This window comes from Erpetoichthys calabaricus, chromosome 15 (genome assembly GCF_900747795.2).
Source record: "Erpetoichthys calabaricus chromosome 15, fErpCal1.3, whole genome shotgun sequence".
NCBI classification, from domain to species: domain Eukaryota; kingdom Metazoa; phylum Chordata; class Cladistia; order Polypteriformes; family Polypteridae; genus Erpetoichthys; species Erpetoichthys calabaricus.
In genome coordinates, this window is record NC_041408.2 from 39955009 (window position 1) to 39975008 (window position 20000).

The following is a 20000-nucleotide window of genomic DNA, read 5'->3' on the forward strand; positions in this document are numbered from 1 at the left end:
TACCCTGTAATTAACTGTATTACAGAGTAACTAGGTACTTGGGTTATTACCTTGTACTTACTTTGTAATAAAGTGTACCTCTATAATTAAGTACTCAATTGTAATTCTTATTCCACAATTTCTTTGAATGCCTATGTATATACTGTAAATTGTGGAATAATAATTATGATGAAGTGCTTAACAACAGCATTACATTATGTTATATAGTAAACATTACAACATAATTACACCAAGTTACTCTGTGAGTACAGCGTAATTAGGGACACCCAACCAAATGTGATACTGAAAAAAGTGCAAAGTATCTGCATAAGTAGGTGGGAAAGAAGGAAGATGTTAGGACATATGCTTCTGGAGCCCATAGTTCAAACAATGGAATGTCCTACACTGCAGGTTTTTGTCATGGCCAGTGTATGCTCCAAGACTGGAGCTCTTTGAGCATAATGATTTATAGATTTTTTTTTACTTATTGCTAATTTGTTGCCATTTGCTGTACTTTGTGGATATTATTCTGCCTGCATCTTTTATTGTTTGAGACACAGTGGTGCAGAGGTTAGCACTGTTGCATCACAGCTCATATAATATTTTTGGCCTCAATAATCGCTCAAGTGTAGGTGACAGATGCTTCCTAGCCCTCTGGGACACATAAAGGACCATTGAACTATTATAACATACTCAAAACTAATTTGGTTCCTCCTTCAACATTGACTTCATTGCATTGAATTTAATTTCATTTGGCGAAGTTCTTGAACATGTCCATAATTTCACTGAACATGCAGCAAAGCAAATGCTGTGATGTTCGCTCATCACTAATTCCTACATGTTCTATGTTTTAATCCTGTAGTGCTTGATTCTGGCTCAGTCCACATTTACTATTCCAAATATCAAACCCATAGAATGATATTCAGATGCCTGAATGTTTTCAGTTTCTTTATGCTCAAATCTCAACCACTTTTTACTATTAAAAAAATACAATGTTGCATTTGCAAGCATTTATAAATTTGACATTTATGTATTCTGTATTCATTCTTCCTTTGATTAAAATTAATCAAAATATCCCTTGCAAAGAAGCTGGAAGGGTCTCTATAACTCTCTCTGCTCCATTATAATATATCCTTAATGGTCAAGTAAAAGTAAAATCATGGCGTTACAGTCACATATACCAAAGTGTATCCTAATGTCCTTTCAGGCCAAAAAGGCGTTTCGTTTTACAGGTCTGTCAGATAGCTTTCCTCAAGTAGTGGATACCATTTGTTTAGCTGAAACTTGCCAGCTAGGGAGTTTTATGCCTTCCTGTTGGGGTTGGCTTATAAGAATGTCCTCTAAAGAATTCCCCTTGAGAAACCAGTTTGAAGCAAATGTTCTTATGATGGTAATTAACTAAATTAAGTTATTGTACAGATAGTGATTCAGCAATGAGCTGCAAGGAAGTAGGCCCCTAATTACACAATCTAGCAATGTAGTTAATGTGACTAGATCAAACATATAACTGAAAATTGTATTAATAAATTAATTTAAATAATGACAAACCTTTTATACTAGGCTTCCTATTATTTCAGATAACTATAATATTGAGTTTTTTTAAAAAAGGAGTGGGCATATAACAAATAAGGCTGAATTGATTGGAGACTGACACATGTTAATGTCATCATTACGTACTGGATTGGAAGAAGTGCGAAGTGTGTTGTGCTAATGCTGTGTGAACGTTAATTAAAATACAAATTTTGCTCTAAACGGCCAAGGAGCCGTTCATGAATTCTTAACGCATTTTTCTGTTTAGAAGAGGGTTCTTGTTTTTTTGCACCCACACATGAGTAAAAGCAACTGAGTGTTTGATAAATGTTCAGAAATTCACTTATTTGTATAAAAAACTAGTGTCGGTGAGCTGGGGCAGGACAGGAAGCATTACCTGAAACCAGCATGTCTGCAAGTAAATTACCAGCATCATAACCTTAAATAATAATGTGATTCCTTAGTTGGAAAAAGTTGTTAAGGCATATGAAAAATAATTGGAATGAGCAGCTTTTAGCACTCACAAAGTAACCCCTTACCACTAGTAGGAACAGAGGATATATGTAAAACAGTTTATTAATAGGAAGGAATTCATGTGGTGTAAATAGAAAGCTTCAAATTAAGAAAGCAATAAGTGGGGCACAAAATTAAGAAAACAGACAGGAAAAAAGTAAAGTTTAATAACTTCAAAGAAATACATACAACAGGCAATCGAGGGGGAGTATGTTACAGGAGTGTAAGGGGCCACAAGGTGTAAATAACTGCAGTAGTTCTTTATTTATTAATTTTAATAATTCAAGTTAAACAATTTAAGTTTAATAAAAGAGTTAAGCATTGTAGTAATCCAAAGGAAAACTTTTAAAAATGAGGTCAGTGCAGTGCAACTCTTCTTTAGAGGAGCTAGTCTTCCTTGAAGGCTACATTTTCAGGAAATGCCAACTGATCCTGCACCACAAGCTGAGGGTCACTGAAGTGGAGGAGGAGTTAGAGAGGTAGTGTGTACTCCTAAGGTGGTGCTGGAGGAGATTCCAGATCAGACTGAGATAGATGGGTCACAGTCGCAAGGCAAATGGTGCATACTTTCCGGGGGCATCAACCCCAGAACTGGAAGTGTCAAACTGTTTTCAGGTACTTGTGGAGCTGGGTGGTATACAGTAATCCCTCGCTATATCGCGCTTCGACTTTCGCGGCTTCACTCTATCGCGGATTTTATATGTAAGCATATCTAAATATATAACGCGGATTTTTCGCTGCTTCGCGGGTTTCTGCGGACAATGGGTCTTTTTACTTCTGGTACATGCTTCCTCAGTTGGTCTGCCCAGTTGATTTCATACAAGGGACGCTATTGACGGATGACTGAGAAGCTACCTAATCAGAGCACACAGTTAAAGTTCCTGTGTGCTGATTGGCTCAGCGACGGAGTGCTGCCTTAACCAGGAAGTCTCATCTCACTCATTCAGCATTAACGTGCTCCTACTACTGCTTCAGGGGCCGTGTCCAAGCGCCAACAGAAGATGCAAATGATTGCAGAAAAGGTAAAAGTTTTGGATATGTTGAAGGAAGGGAACAGCTACACCGCTGCAGGACACCACTACGGCATCAATGAGTCCACGATTCTTTTTATTTAAAAAGGAGGAAAAGCATATAAGATCTACAGCCGCAGTGTCCTTTAACCAGGGCGCAAAACGAGTTGCAAGTGGACGTGATAAGGCAGTAGTCTGCATGGAATCTGCTTTAGGGATTTGGATTGAAGACTGATGGAAGAAGAATGACGGCGGTGCTACACAGCTGCCTGAAGAGGCTCCTTTAGAAGAGCTGTAACGCTCTCCTTTGTTGTGCAGTAAAATTAAACTCATCGTTATCGGACAAGTCGTCGTGTCATTGTTGGTGAGTAACCATAATTAATTTTCTACGTACAGTACTTATTACATGTACATAGTTTAGTGTCACTGTACACACATTTTACTGTATACAATTTTTCTTGCATTGTACGTATTTATTGCTGGTGGCCTGTCTGTCATAATGGCTGTTAACATATGTGATATCGGAGACGCTCGATATCTTTAAAATAATATTTAGGTTTTACTGTATATAAACTGTGTTTACATACATAATTTCAACGAATCTTACCTAATATCTAAGAGAATACAAAGGGTTTATGCTGTATAATTGTGCGGGAAATGTTTATAATAGTGTGGGAGAGTTTATAAGGGCTTAAAATATATAAAAAGAACCATATGAACATATGGTTTCTACTTCTCGGATTTTCACCTTTCGCGGGGGGTTCTGGAACGCAACCCCCGCGATGGAGGAGGGATTACTGTATCTGAAGATTCTGAGGTGCTAGGCAGGAAGGAAGAGCCCCAACGGGCCACCTTAAAAATTAGTCCCCAGAAAGAGAGTAGTTGTGATCGTGAGGGACTCAATCATTAGGGGGATTGAAGCACAGATTTGCTTCAGAGATCGAGAGAGTGTGTTGCCTTCCTGGGGCACAAGTAGGAGACCTTCGTGGAAGGGATGATTAAGCTCTTGGACAGAGTGGGGGGTTTTGGATCTTGTTGTCATCATCCATGGTGGAACAAGTGACATACATCAGGTATGTACTTGTCCTGAAATATTTGTACAACTTCTTTAAACACTGCTCTTTGACTGTCTCCAATTTTAAAAGCTTATCCCAGTCCATCCTCATTAGACTTAAGCCGTATCTGCTCAAAATTTGCCCCACCAAAGTTAAACTTCACAGTTTTAATCTTTGCATCATACTATTCCAAAATACTGGGAACTATATTATAATTTGATCACTTCACCCCAATCGTTCAATCTACACACTCAAGTCTATCCTGATTATTACAAAATACTAAATGACAGGTGCCCCTGCCGTACACCCCCTCCCCCAAACACGTGATGGGGCTTTAACATAATGTGTTTAAAAACAGTCATTAATTACTTCCAAAAACTCCAAAAATTGTTGTGCTCAGCTATTTGCAAGGTTATCCAAGTAAATATCTGGGTAGTTAATACTAGAATTACTAAAGCCTACGAAAAACTCGTAATTCCGGCCCACCTTCAGCGTCTTTTGTCTTGTAAATGTGTCGATCAACACAAGCAACAAGCAGCCTACTATACCATCCCACAAACCCCCCCCCCCCCCCCAAGACTGCCACAGAAAGGGCAAAAGCTTCTCCCAGCTCAAGCCTTGATTATCTGTCTGGGAGTGAGGTACCTAGAGTTGTATTGGGTAAATAACATATCGTTATTTGGAACACATACATTTCATGTAAACACATCGTTAAACGTTTTTCGTGTTTTATTAATAAATGACAAAATATAGACATGAACTGTATATTGTGTGAAGACGGAAGTACAAATATCAAATAAACACAAAAGGTACAAGTATAATACAACAACTTCCATGGTGCAGCAGTAAGAACTGCTGACTTGTAATCAAGAGGCTGCCGGTTCGATACTGGTTGCCTCTCAAATTTACCGTTTTGAGTAGGGAGCAATTGTTAATCTCTCTATTATATTAACAAAACTTGGGACGAGACGAGACCTGTTCAGAGTGACAAGACATGACCTTCTCAGAAAGACACTTTCACTTCCCACGAGACTAGACTTTGTGCCAAGAGATTTAACCACGCTCAGGGCTGGAAAAAGACAAAGAGTAGATGACAAAGTAGAATGTCGTAAAGGATTCAAAATGGCTCAGTACACATGCAGAGCATGTTAGAGATAATGGAAGTAGGAAAATTTGAAAGTCTCAAATAGTTATGGTCGCATTAGCGCAAACAAACGGAAAATATTACTAGGTTAAATAACGGAACAGCGAAAAGAGATCGAGTGGTGTTTGAGGATGTCTGGGGAAGAAGAGAGACGAGGCAGTAAGACAAAAGGACAGCTGCTGTACAGGCTTTTAAACATTTGAAGCGCAGCATGAGATGCAGATCACACGGCAGCAGCAGCAAGCCAGTAGCTGATCGAGTTTAAGAGGGGTTTCGGAGGAGTGACTGTGTCACCTTGAGGTGCGTTCAGTCCCCCTCTTCACAACGGCGCGTAGTCGGGCGGGGTTGGCGAGTGAAGCCCCCTAGTATTATACAGTAAAAACATACATTTGATTTGTGTCTGTAACAGCTGCTGTAAATTTATAGTACTTGTAAAAGTTTGTTTTTTTTTTTTTTCTTCCACTTTTATTCTCTCAGTCATGATCACAATACAACCCCCACAACCCTGCCCCACCACCATAGATCTGACACTGTTAGTTTTTATTTGAAACTGGGAATAACTGTAGATGTGAGTGGTGTTTTGAGACAATTGAACTGGAAATTCTCTGTTCTGGAGAGATAAAAGCTGACACACAAATGCTGGTGTATCATGTCTTCTTGGTGTCTCATTGTCAGTTGAAATGTTTTTATTCAGTTTTATTGAGAGTTCCTGCTCACGCTGAATTAGTGTGCACCTTATGGTCCATGATGTCAAAGCTGCACTGAGAAAAAAACAGAGGCATAGGTATATATGATATTTGGAATAATTCATTTTATGACCTGTATAGTACATTTCAGAAAACATTGTGGCACTGATGCAACGTTATTCTTTTTATTCATATTCATTCGCATAACTTGTTGTAGTTGTAATCAGTGACAGCATTTTGGGTTTTTTCCCCCCCCTCTATCTGGCCCATTCTCCACATTTTGGTGCATGGTGGTGTTTCTTTTGTACACCAGGACATGCAGAGGAAAGAGCAACTCCAACTCACTTGTTTTATTTTTAATAATTCTGGCATTAAGGCAAGATGTTTTAAATGTTACTCATTTTACTTGTACAATTAAAAGTTAGCTTTAGAATTTACATTTCTATGTATTTTTTATTTTTACACTGTTATTTGTTCCCTCATGTACAGTTCTAAACCTGGCCTATCCTAAACTCACTCCCCCCTTCAGTATAAATGTTATGGAAAAAAACTCTTTTTTTCAAAGAAGTCAGTTTTGGAGTCAGATGAGAATGTAGATCAATTCTTCATTTGCACACAGATCTTTACAAATGTCTCAGTCCTTGGAATGAGAAATCAATAATACAAATCATTCCCTTTTATACTTTTCTATTAAAATTTCTTTACCTAATACATTATACAGTACTAGTCATTTAGCTCGTTACAATAACGGGTGCTAGAACAGTAGTTCATAAACATTAGTAGGAACAGTCTATATTAAATGGCAAGGGACTTTGACCTCATTCTTTTTGTTGGTCGTATTTTTCTTTCTTTCAGCCTCTCTTTTGTTGATGTTTACTTGCTGAGCTGACCGTTCTTTGTGGGCTGCCGCCATGTATTATGTGTCTTTAATTTTCTGTGGCAGTAATACTGTCTTGTACGTCCGCTGGCTTGTACGTCTGTAATATACCTTTAATTTTCTCTGGCGGTAATACAGGCGTGCGCGTCGGTAATATGCCTTTAATCTCCTCTGACAGTAATACTGGCTTGTATGTGGCTGTAATATGAGTCATTGTATTGTGTACCTTTAATTTCCTCTCGCAGTAATACTGGTTTGTGTTTCCGTAAAACGCCTCTAACTTTCTCTGACAGTAATATCGCGCATCGAACCGTGCCCCGCGCATGCGCACTTCACCAGAAGACACACACACACAGACACCTGGACGCACACAGGGATTTTATTAAAGAGGGGGCTGTTCATTACTCATTTATTTAATTTTAACTTTCGTAATTACTTTGGTGGTTCCTCGAAGATGAGGCAACCCACACATGTTTTCAAGCCATGTTTAGTTAACACATTAGTTAACTTCAGTCCTTTTCCTTAAGTTACAACTTCATTTACGTATATAATTGTAAAAATTATCATGTATTGATTAAAAATATTTGATTAAAATTCTATATACCCTTGTTGAAACTACCCTTGGCTAACCTACTCATATGCCTCCTTAAAACATTGGTGCCCCTCCTGTTCAGATGTAACTAGTCACGGCGGAACAGGTCCCATCTGTTCCAAAAAGAGTACCCTTCTTCCCAACACCAAGATTTGAGACAAATGTTAAACCTTCTAATCTCCTCAGTCTTACTTCGACTGGCATCTGACACAGACAGAAATTCATGGAAGACTAACTTGTCAATTCTGCTCCTCATCCTGGAACCTAACTCTTTAAATTTTGATTGCAGATCTAATAGACTACCCTTATGTATGCCATTTGTTGCAAAGCAGTAAAGAGACTGGCTCAATGGCATGTAGGCAGATGGCTAGTGTTAAAATGTCAATTATGTACAAGCGACTGTAGGTTCCGAGAAGACAGTAAAATTAACCACAACAACATTTATTTCTATAGCACATTTTCATACAAAAGATGTAGCTAAAAGTGCTTTACAGGATGAAGTAAGAGGGGAAAAAAAACCAAAACATATAAATAAAATTAGGCAATACTAATCAACATAGAATAAAAGTAAGGTCCGATGGCCAGGGAGGACAGGGGAAAAAAAAAAAAAACCTCCAGATGGCTGGAGAAAAAAACAAAATCTGCAGGGGTTCCAGGCCACGAGACCACCCAGCCCCCTCTAGGCATTCTAACTAACATAACTGATCTCAATCAGTCCTCATGGTTTTCAGGATTCACTTGGAAGAATTTGATGATGATGGTCATGTGGACCTCTGGCCTTCAATCCATCAATGTAGGGATAGTACGGTGCTTTGATCGGGTGGTGGTAGCGCAGATCACCATCACAGAAAACCGGAAAAAGAACAGCAGAGAAAGTAGGGGTTAGTACGGATTTCGGAGCCACCAAGAATGATAATAATTAAATGCATATACAGAATATCAGGGTTAAACTAAAATAAAGCTATGAGAAAGCCATGTTAAAATGAGTTTTTAGCAGTTTTTTTTAACATGCTCCAACTGTATAAGCCTGGAGAATTTCTATTGGTAAGCTGTTCCAGATTTTTGGCACATAACAGCAGAAGGCCGCCTCACCGCTACTTTTAAGTTTAGCTCTTGGAATTATAAGCAGACACTCATTTGAAGGTCTAAGGCAGGAGTGTACACACTTTTTTGGCTTGCGAGGTAATTTTAAAATGACCAGGTCGAAATGATCTACCTACATTAAAAATGGTATATATATATATATATATATATATATACAGTGGAACCTCGGTTCACGACCATAATTCATTCCAAACCTCTGGTCGTAAACCGATTTGGTCGTGAACCGAAGCAACTTCCCCCATAGGATTGTATGTAAATACAATTAATCCGTTCCAGACCGTACGAAGTGTTTGAAAATATATTTTTTTAAAGACTTTTAAGCACAAATATAGTTAATTACACCATAGAATGCACAGTGTAATAGTAAACTAATGTAAAAACATTGAATAACACTGACACAAACACCCAGGCTCCCTGCTCAGCTGCACGAGCAGGCTTGCTTGCTCTCAGCTGCATGTGCTCTCTCTCTCTCTCTCTCTCTCTCTCTCTCTCTCTCTCTCTCTCTCTCTCTCTGTAACATTGCAGCAGTTCGCGCTGTATAAACACTTTTTTTTTAATGAGTTTTAAGCACAGGGGAAAAAAGGAACATTTGAAAAATCTGTAATTTAATAAACCACCAAGAAAAGTAACATTGCAACAAATCACAGTACGAACCACTCGCTGTAAACACTTTTTTTTAATGGGTTTTAAGCACAGGGAAAAAAAATTAACATTTGAAAAAAGAGAAAAGTAACACTGCAACAACTCACCCTACGAACCGAAACATGAACATTTGAAAAATCCGTAATACAAAAACTAACCATAAACCACCAAGAAAACTAACCTTGCATGAGTCGAGGTCTGGCATGAAGTGAGGAGAAAATGGATGGACAGGAGGTTACAGTTTTGAGGGAGAGTCTGGCTCCACAATGGAGAGATGTTTTCCTTCAGGTGTTTTCTCTCTTGTGATTTCTTGGGTTTCTGGTGATTTTAGCTGTTTAGCTGGTGGGAGCGAAAGCCTCGTGCAGCCATTCCAAAAACAAAGTCCTTGTGACCCAACCCTTTGTGTTTGCCCTCCACATCACTGGCAGTCTGGCTTTGTTTACATTGTGCTGCTTAAAAGCAGGAGGGTTCTCAAATTGGTAAATGAGTAAACTGGTAAACAGTTTTTCCACCTCTTCCAGCACTTGAGGCCTCTGCCTGGTTAACGCTGTAAGTCCTTTTGCAACATCAGCTGCTTTAATAGATTCTTTCTGCTTTAGAATAGTCGAAATCGTAGGTTTTGACTTCTTGTACTCAGCGGCAAGATCAGTAACACGAACGCCACGCTCATACTTTTCAATAATTTCTTTCTTTTCTTCGATTTCAATTTTCTGCAAAACTTTCTTCTCACCACTCTTCACTTGCTTAGAAGCCATTGTTAACTGCAAAAGCACACGAAATACTGTAGAGCACAAAGAGTTCACAGGTAAAGCACGCACGTCTGACTGAGAACAATGAACAGAGAGAGGCTGAACACGTGCTTAAATACAGTAATCAGCGCGTACGAACCGGAAGGGAAATGAAATAGAGCACAAAGAGTTCACAGCGAAAGCACACACGCACGTGCAAGCATGCACGTCTGACCGAGAACAGTGCAACACGTGCGGAAATTATCAGCACGCACAAACCGAAAGGGAAATTGGCTTGTTTGTATACCGAATGTGTGGTCGTGAACCGAGGCAAAAGTTTGGCAAACTTTTTGGTTCGTAAACCGAGTTGTACGTGTACTGAGACGTTCGTGAAGTGAGGTTCCACTTTGTATATATATATATATATATAATATATGTGTGTGTATATGTATGTGTATATATATATATATATATATATATATATATATACAGTGGAACCTCGAGATACGATCACCTCTGTATACGAGAAATTCAAAATACGAGGAAAGTATGAGCGAAAATTTCTGATCTAAATGCGAGCATTGGCTCGCGTAACGAGCCACGAGCCAGGCTGTGGGTATAGCTCTCAGCTTAGCGAGGGGGCGTGGTAGCAGTTGCGAGCCGCGATCTGCGGTGTCTGCGTTTCTCACTTAAGTGCACAGGTGGGAAACTGCCCACATCCATGATTGTTCCTGTGGCTGATGGGCTGCAGCTGCCATGTCCTCCCCGCATATATAGAGAAGCGCGAGCCGGTTAAGGGGGAGAAAAAGTAAAAGAAAAGAGAAGAGAGAGAGAGAGAGCGGGTGAGTGAGTGAGTGAGTGAGTGAGTGAGTGCAGGCAGGCAGGCAGGCAGGCTCGCGTGTAGCTGAACAGTGAGCTGAACAGGCGAGCCAAACAGCTGAAGCAGGACGGTGTAGAGAAGGTCAGCTGCATTAAGAGTGTCTCGCCTGTTGCAGAGCCCGCATGGGAGAAGCAGGTGAGACGCTAACAGAGAAGAAGCACTGGGGATTGTCATCTGTTTTTTTAAAGACTGCTTCCTGTTGACGTTTTAACCTCGTGTTAAAGGATTGTTATTCTTGTGTATTTTAAACCTCCACTTCACAACTGTTTTAAGGATTATTTATTTAAACATTTATTGAATGCTGTACTGCACTTTGGACACCTGTTTTGATTCTTTTAATAATCAGTTATATTATTTACCAGTGTTATTTATTAAAGGTAGACTACAGTATATATAATTTATGAGTGTTATTTGTTAGGAAAATTGATTTTTATGTTAATATATTTGGGGTGCGGAACGGATTAACTGGATTTCCATTATTTTCAATGGGGAAGTTTGTTCTAGATACGAGAAATTCGCTATACAAGCTCAGTGCTGGAACGAATTAAACTCGTATCTAGAGGTTCCACTGTGTGTGTATATATATATATATATATATATATATATATATATATATATATATATATATATATATATATATCTATATATATATCTATATATATATATATACACACACTGCCTGGCCAAAAAAAAAAAAGTCGCCACCAAAAAAAATGGTCACACACTCTAATATTTCATTGGACCGCCTTTAGCTTTGATTACGGCACGCATTCGCTGTGGCATTGTTTCGATAAGCTTCTGCAATGTCACAAAATTTAGTTTCATCCAGTGTTGCATTAATTTTTCACCAAGATCTTGCATTGATGATGGTAGAGTCTGACCGCTGCGCAAAGCCTTCTCCAGCACATCCCAAAGATTCTCAACTCTGGAGCAGGGTAAATCTGGACTCATCAGACCACATGACCTTCTTCCATTGCTCCAGAGTCCAATCTTTATGCTCCCTAGCAAATTGAAGCCTTTTTTTCCAGTTTGCCTCACTGATTAATGGTTTTCTTACGGCTACACAGCTGTTCAGTCCCAAGCCCTTGAGCTCCCTTCGCATTGTGCGTGTGGAAATGCTCTTACTTTCACTATTAAACATAGACCTGAGTTCTACTGTTGTTTTTCTTCGATTTGATTTCACCAAACGTTTAAGTGATTGCCGATCACGATCATTCAGGATTTTTTTCCGGCCACATTTCTTCCTCGAAGACGATGGGTCCCCAATATCCTTCCAGTTTTTAATAATACGTTGGACAGTTCTCAACCCAATTTTAGTAGTTTCTGCAATCTCCTTAGATGTTTTCTCTGCTTGATGCATGCCAATGATTTGACCCTTCTCAAACAGACTAACATCTTTTCCACGACCATGAGATATGTCTTTCGACATGGTTGTTTAAGAAATGAGAAGCAACCCATTGCACCAGTTGGGGTTAAATAACTTGTTGCCAGCTGAAAGATAATCACCCATGCAGTAATTATCCAATAGGAGGCTCGTACCTATTTGCTTAGTTAAATCCAGGTGGCGACTTTTTTTTTTGGCCAGGCAGTGTACATTATATATATCATATATGTATGTATATATGTGTGTATATGTAGATATATATATGTATATATATATATATATATATCTATATATATATATATATATCTATATATATATATATATATCTATATATATATATATATATATATATATATATATATATATATATATATATATATATCTATAATAATAAAAGGCAAAGCCCTCACGGACTCACTCACTCACTGACTGACTGACTCACTCATCACTAATTGTCCAACTTCCCGTGTAGGTGGAAGGCTGAAATTTGGCAGGCTCATTCCTTACAGCTTACTTACAAAAGTTAGGCAGGTTTCATTTCAAAATTATACGCGTAATGGTCATAACTGGAACCTCTTTTTTGTCCATATACTGTAATGGAAGGCAGCAAGATGGCCGTAGGAGACTGAGTTGCGTGTCGCGTCATCACGCCTCCCACGTAATCACGTGAACTGACTGTGTACTCAGTACGTAGAAAAGAAGGAGGAGCCCCAAAGAGCGCTGAAGAAAACATTCATTACACAATTGAAAAGGCAGCGAAACAATAAGAAGAGAGTGAGTGACGCATACAAGCATCTTCATAAGACACGAGGTATAAAAAAGCACGGTGTAAACCGTAAGTCTAAATTAACTTTATAGAAACGCTCCCGCTGCCGTTTGCAATACCATATTCGCGAGATACAAGTTTAATGAGAAGACACGAGGTATAAAAAAGCACGGTGTAAACCGTAACCTTAAATTAACTTTATAGAAACGCTCCCGCTGCCGTTTGCAATGCCATATTCGCGAGATACAAGTTTAATGAGAAGACACGAGGTATAAACGAGAGTTTGCATCACTTTGTAACAGAGTTAAAATTGCTATAGCGAGAAACTTTTAACTGCCGGGTCTTAGCTAACATTAAATAAACCCGTGGACATCGCAACATCACACAAGAGAGCGGCTCACGTGAAGTGACTGAACGCAGCGGGAGTGATCACTTCCATGAATCAAACCTGTTCAAAAAACACATCACAGAATTGATAAGGTAGGAAAAGAATATGAAACAAAGCACGGTATAAACCGTAACTTTAAATTAAGTTTATAGAAACGCTGCCGTTTGCAATACCATATTCGCCCCTGCAAAGCGCGGTGATTTTGCTATATATATTAAACTATTTCAACCATTGTATGATCTGCTTCACGCAACTGAAAGAGGGCACCGTGGCAGAAGTTAGCCGACTTGCTCACCAACCACAAGCGTTACCTGGTAGGTAACCACCCATACAATCAGATTGTGAATCAGACTACGAATGCCTGCAATGTAATTACCCCGATCTACATGCTGTCAAATGAACGAACCACACGCCGTGGCACAACGTTAGGGGCTTCGCCTCTACGTCCGAGGATCGATTCCCGTAAGGGAGTGCAGTGACTGTGTACTCCTGATGAGCCCACAATTACGGCGAAACACGTGTCGCATACTATGCATCTTCAAAGCACGGTGTAAACAGTAAGTTTAAATTGAGTTTATAGAAACGCTCCCGCTGCCGTTTGCAATACCATATTAGATGACTTTGTAACAGAGTTAAAATTGCTGGAGCAATAAATTTTTAACTGCCGGGTCATGTCGCGTGTTCTTGGGTAGGTACACCAAAAAATGTATACATTTATGCATGTAATGGGCAAACAAAAAATGTACTATACCCGAAAGCACTACAGTAGTACTCAATGTATCTTTACTTCTTAAATGTTAATGTTTTACTGTTTAATGATTTATACGCTTCTTATATGTTATTCAGATTCTTTTATCAAAATACCAGTAACAGCGCACTGCACGATAACGTGGAGTGAATACACTTGACATGAGCATTCATGTTATTTATCCTCTTTCTCTGTACGTTTACCATTCGTTTGCTCAGAGGTTGATGCGCTTGCTGCTTAATGAGCAGCTCTTCACCCTAGCGTCCCGCTGCTTCTCTTCTTTCGTCGGCATCTTTTCCCGTTAAAACTGATTTTTTTTAAAACTTAGTATGTTTTCTTTAATTTTTCAGTTAAGCTGGCACTTAAGTCTTCAATCTGCCTCAAGAATGATTAGCGAAGGTGGTAGACAATGAAAACGTCAGCCGTACGCATCCGCCACGCACGCACTGGTGCGCGCAGCTGTGAGTTGATTCTACAATTAAATAAAATAAAGATAAAAAGAGTAATAACTTGCAGCACCGCTATTCAATTACACTTGCCTAACGCCTCTCCTAAGGGGAAATACTGTGGGATCTGGGCATCCGTCAAAGCAGCAATCACAAGCCCGATTAGAAAGCGGGAAGCTGTGATTTGTCCTCTCCCTCCCATGTAACAATCACAGCCCGTGTTGCAACGCACTATGTATGTATATGTATATATGTGTATGTGTGTGTATATGTATGTGTGTATATATATATATATATATATATATATATATGTTCATATGTGTGGGAAAGCGAATAGTTGACGTGACGTAGTATATGTGTACCAAATTTCAAGTCAATAGGTGAAACGGTTTGCGAGCTACAGCTGATTTAAAATCCTGGACAGACAAACGAATAGCCACGGTAGCGTATTATAGAAGAACATTTTACTGTTTAATAATTTATATTTATATGCAATGTGCTTCTTATATATTACTTCATATTCTCATATGATAATGATGTTAATGTTGTTTATATTGATTTCTATGTTATTGTAAGTGCTCTTTATTTGTGGAAAAATAAATTTGGCAATTAAACTTATTTTATACATACATTTCATTTTTTTCTCTTGCCCTCAGTGAGCGAATCCACTGGGTAATCAGCTATATATATATATATATATATATGATATATAGATATATATAGATATATAGATAGATATATGTGTATGTATGTAGATATACAAATATGTATATGTGTATATATGTATATATGTGTATATATATATGTAGATATACAAATATGTATATATATATATATGTATATATGTGTATATATATGTAGATATACAAATATATATGTATATATGTGTATATATATATGTAGATATACAAATATGTATATGTATATATATGTATATATACAAATATGTATATGTATATATATATGTATATATGTGTATATATATGTAGATATACAAATATGTATATGTATATATATGTGTATGTATGTGTGTATATGTATGTGTGTATATATATGTTGATATATGTATATGTATATGTGGATGTGTATATGTATATATATATATGTATATATGTTTATGTATATATATGTTTACATAACCTCTTTAACACACTACTTCTCTGCTGCGAAGCGCGGGTATTTTGCTAGTGTATGTATATATGTGTGTATATGTAGATATATATATGTATGTGTGTATATATATATATATATATATGTATATATATATATATATATATATATATATATATATATATATATATACATATATATATATATATATATACACATATATATATATATATATATATACACATATATATATTAGAGGTGGGCGATATGACCAAAATTCTATATCACGGTATTTTTCTAAATTCTGCCGGTTTCACGGTATTAGACGGTATTTTTTTCCCCATGCATGAGTGGATGTTAACCACATTTTCCACTAAAATTACTGCAGTAGACTGGCTAAGAATAACCTATTCGACTGTTATGAGAATTGTACATCGTACAAAAGGACATTTTAATGTGCACATAAGTATTAATCCAGGTTTGCATGGCCCCATAAAGTGATAGTTTTCAAGGGGGTGGCACTAAAGAGAAGGAATCACATTGCATGACAGATGCAGTCAAAATATAGAACCTTTTCATTGAACAAATTTTGCAAAAGCTTAAACTATGATTTTGACAACATATTTTCAACCATCCAAAGAGGCATTTAGACTTGGTAAAATATCCAGATGTGTTTGTCAAAAGTTGGATTGCACTGAACACGTCTTAGAAAAGGAATAAACAGTAAATATTTTTTGTAAACAAACTACACTTTCTGTTAATGTTAACAATCTCTGTCCACTGACACGTTAAAGTGACTTTTCAAACAATTTTACCATCATTAAACTGCATAATATTTAAACTAATAAATAATAACAATAAAATACATAATAGTATTACTGATAGTTGCACCATTACTTCAAGGCTTCAAGCCCAGGTGCATTACACAGTATTCACCAAATTAAAATAAAATAAAACAAGTGCAACTTGGTGATGACATCTTACCAACTGTACCATCATTTAGGCAAACTGCATTAATATGGACCTTGCTTCAAGCTAAGCTATATACATAAATAATAAAACTGCAACTTGCATTTATAATGCTGTTTGTGGTATAGCCCTATGGAAGCGCATTAGGGCCACTGTGAAGAAAAAAAAATATGGACACGGAAGAAAAAAACAAACTATATGTCGATAATAAATTCGACATGTTGACTTTATTCTTGACATTTCCACTTTAATGTTGACGCTTGTGTCAAGATTAAAGTCGACATTTCCACTTTATTCTCATAGTTTATTTTCTAATTAAAGTAGAATGTTGTAAACTGAACTTCATCCTAAAATCAATGTTTAATTTACTAGATTTTCTCAAACCCCATCATAAGTTAATGCAGCACATCAAATACTTTGTTTTAAGTGTTCTCCGACCCAGTCGTTAATCACTACTTTTCTTAAACTGACTTCCTCCGCACTAAGAGCAGGCGCCTCCAGCAATCACCGCACAGAATCCATTCACTTCATGATATTCCTGCTCTCTATCAAAACCCCAGTTCCTATCTTTCCTTTTTCTTTCTCCACATTACCAATCACCACATGATAAACGTCTTTGTGAAATTAAAACTAGTTATTAACTTGGCCGACGGAGTGTTCAGAACTTTAAAAATATCTTCGTTATACATGTTTAATTATGCCATCCGTTCAGAGTTGTGCCCATCTCTGAACGAGTCGCCAGCACATTGCAGAATGAATTCAAGCAAAACATACACTAGCAAGTACAAAAACAAGTACAACTTGGCTTGCAGTATTATCTAGTAGTATAGAAACAGTATTTACACATCTGACCTTTTAAAACTAAAGTATCTCCAGGCGACGGACGTGACTCCTTTTTTTCGGCAAAAGTTCTTCTGTTGTTCATGTTCAACTTTATCGTCGGCTTCTGTTTCGGAATGCTCTCTGTCCATTTTTCACATTTCACAGAACTTTAATTTATTTGCGCATTTATTTATTTAATTTTGTCTGAAATAGTCCTCCATATATCTATGCTACCGCCCACTATTTGGTGGTGTAGCAGTGAAAAAGAGCCCTAGTGCAACAAATCTGTGTTTAGCGGTGTAGCAGTGAAAAAGGACCCCACTTGAACAGTTTCCCGCTGCGCCACATTCCGAACGTTGTTTAGGCAATTTAAACCGGTGTTGCGGTATAAGAAAAATCCATATCATAAAAAAAATAAAAAACGGTTTTCGGTATGAACCGGTATACCACCCAGCACTAATATATATGTATATATATATGTATATATATATATGTGTGTGTGTATATATATATATATATATATATATGTATGTATATATATAATGTACACTGCCTGGCCAAAAAAAAAGTCGCCACCTGGATTATACAGTATATGTATATATATTAATCCCATTGGGATTAATAAAGTATCTATGTATATATGTATATGTATATGTATACATATACAGTGCATCCGGAAAGTATTCACAGCGCATCACTTTTTCCACATTTTGTTATGTTACACCCTTATTCCAAAATGGATTAAATTCATTTTTTTTTCAGTCTTTTTGAATATGATGCCACAAGCTTGGCACACCTATCCTTTGCCAGTTTCGCCCATTCCTCTTTGCAGCACCTCTCAAGCTCCATCAGGTTGGATTGGAAGCGTCGGTGCACAGCCATTTTAAGATCTCTCCAGAGATGTTCAATCGGATTCAAGTCTGGGTTCTGGCTGGGCCACTCAGGGACATTCACAGAGTTGTCCTGAAGCCACTCCTTTGATATCTTGTCTGTGTGCTTAGGTTCGTTGTCCTGCTGAAAGATGAACCGTCGCCCCAGTCTGAGGTCAAGAGCGCTCAGGTTTTCATCCAGGATGTCTCTGTACATTGCTGCAGTCATCTTTCCATTTATCCTGACTAGTCTCCCAGTCCCTGCCGCTGAAAAACATCCCCACAGCATGATGCTGCCACCACCATGCTTCACTGTAGGGATGGTGCCAGGTTTCCTCTAAAGTGACGCCTGGCATTCTCACCAAAGAGTTCAATCTTTGTCTCATCAGACCAGAGAATTTTCTTTCTCATGGTCTGAGAGTCCTTCAGGTGCCTTTTGGCAAACTCCAGGCGGGCTGCCATGTGCCTTTTACTAAGGAGTGGCTTCTGTCTGGCCACTCTACCATACAGGCCTGATTGGTGGATTGCTGCAGAGATGGTTGTCCTTCTGGAAGGTTCTCCTCTCTCCACAGAGGACCTCTGGAGCTCTGACAGAGTGACGATCGGGTTCTTGGTCACCTCCCTGACTAAGGCCCTTCTCCCCTGATCGCTCAGTTTAGATGGCCGGCCAGCTCTAGGAAGAGTCCTGGTGGTTTCGAACTTCTTCCACTTACGGATGATTGAGGCCACTGTGCTCATTGGGACCTTCAAAGCAGCAGAAATTTTTCTATAACCTTCCCCAGATTTGTGCCTCTTGACAATCCTGTCTCGGAGGTCTACAGACAATTCCTTTGACTTCATGCTTGCTTTGTGCTCTGACCAGAACTGTCAACTGTGGGACCTTATATAGACAGGTGTGTGCCTTTCCAAATCATGTCCAATCATCTGAATTTACCACAGGTGGACTCCAATGAAGCTGCAGAAACATCTCAAGGATGATCAGGGGAAACAGGATGCACCTGAGCTCAATATTGAGCTTCATTGCAAAGGCTGTGAATACTTATGTACATGTCCTTTCTCAATTTTTTTATTTTTAATAAATTTGCAAAAATCTCAAGTAAACTTTTTTCACATTGTCATTATGGGGTGTTGTGTTTAGAATACTGAGGAAAAAAAATGAATTTAATCCATTTTGGAATAAGGCTGTAACATAACAAAATGTGGAAAAAGTGATGCGCTGTGAATACTTTCCGGATGCACTGTATATGTATATATATAAATATATATATATATATATATATATATATATATATATATATACAGTGGTGTGAAAAACTATTTGCCCCCTTCCTGATTTCTTATTCTTTTGCATGTTTGTCACACAAAATGTTTCTGATCATCAAACACATTTAACCATTAGTCAAATATAACACAAGTAAACACAAAATGCAGTTTTTAAATGGTGGTTTTTATTATTTAGGGAGAAAAAAAATCCAAACCTACATGGCCCTGTGTGAAAAAGTAATTGCCCCCTTGTTAAAAAATAACCTAACTGTGGTGTATCACACCTGAGTTCAATTTCCGTAGCCACTCCCAGGCCTGATTACTGCCACACCTGTTTCAATCAAGAAATCACTTAAATAGGAGCTGCCTGACACAGAGAAGTAGACCAAAAGCACCTCAAAAGCTAGACATCATGCCAAGATCCAAAGAAATTCAGGAACAAATGAGAACAGAAGTAATTGAGATCTATCAGTCTGGTAAAGGTTATAAAGCCAT

At 38.0% G+C, this 20000-nt stretch overlaps 1 protein-coding gene across 1 annotated transcript in view; it reads left to right on the forward strand.

The window, feature by feature from the left end:
- usp34 (ubiquitin specific peptidase 34) overlaps positions 1-20000 on the forward strand; it is a 723586-nt gene that overhangs the window by 172435 nt on the left and 531151 nt on the right.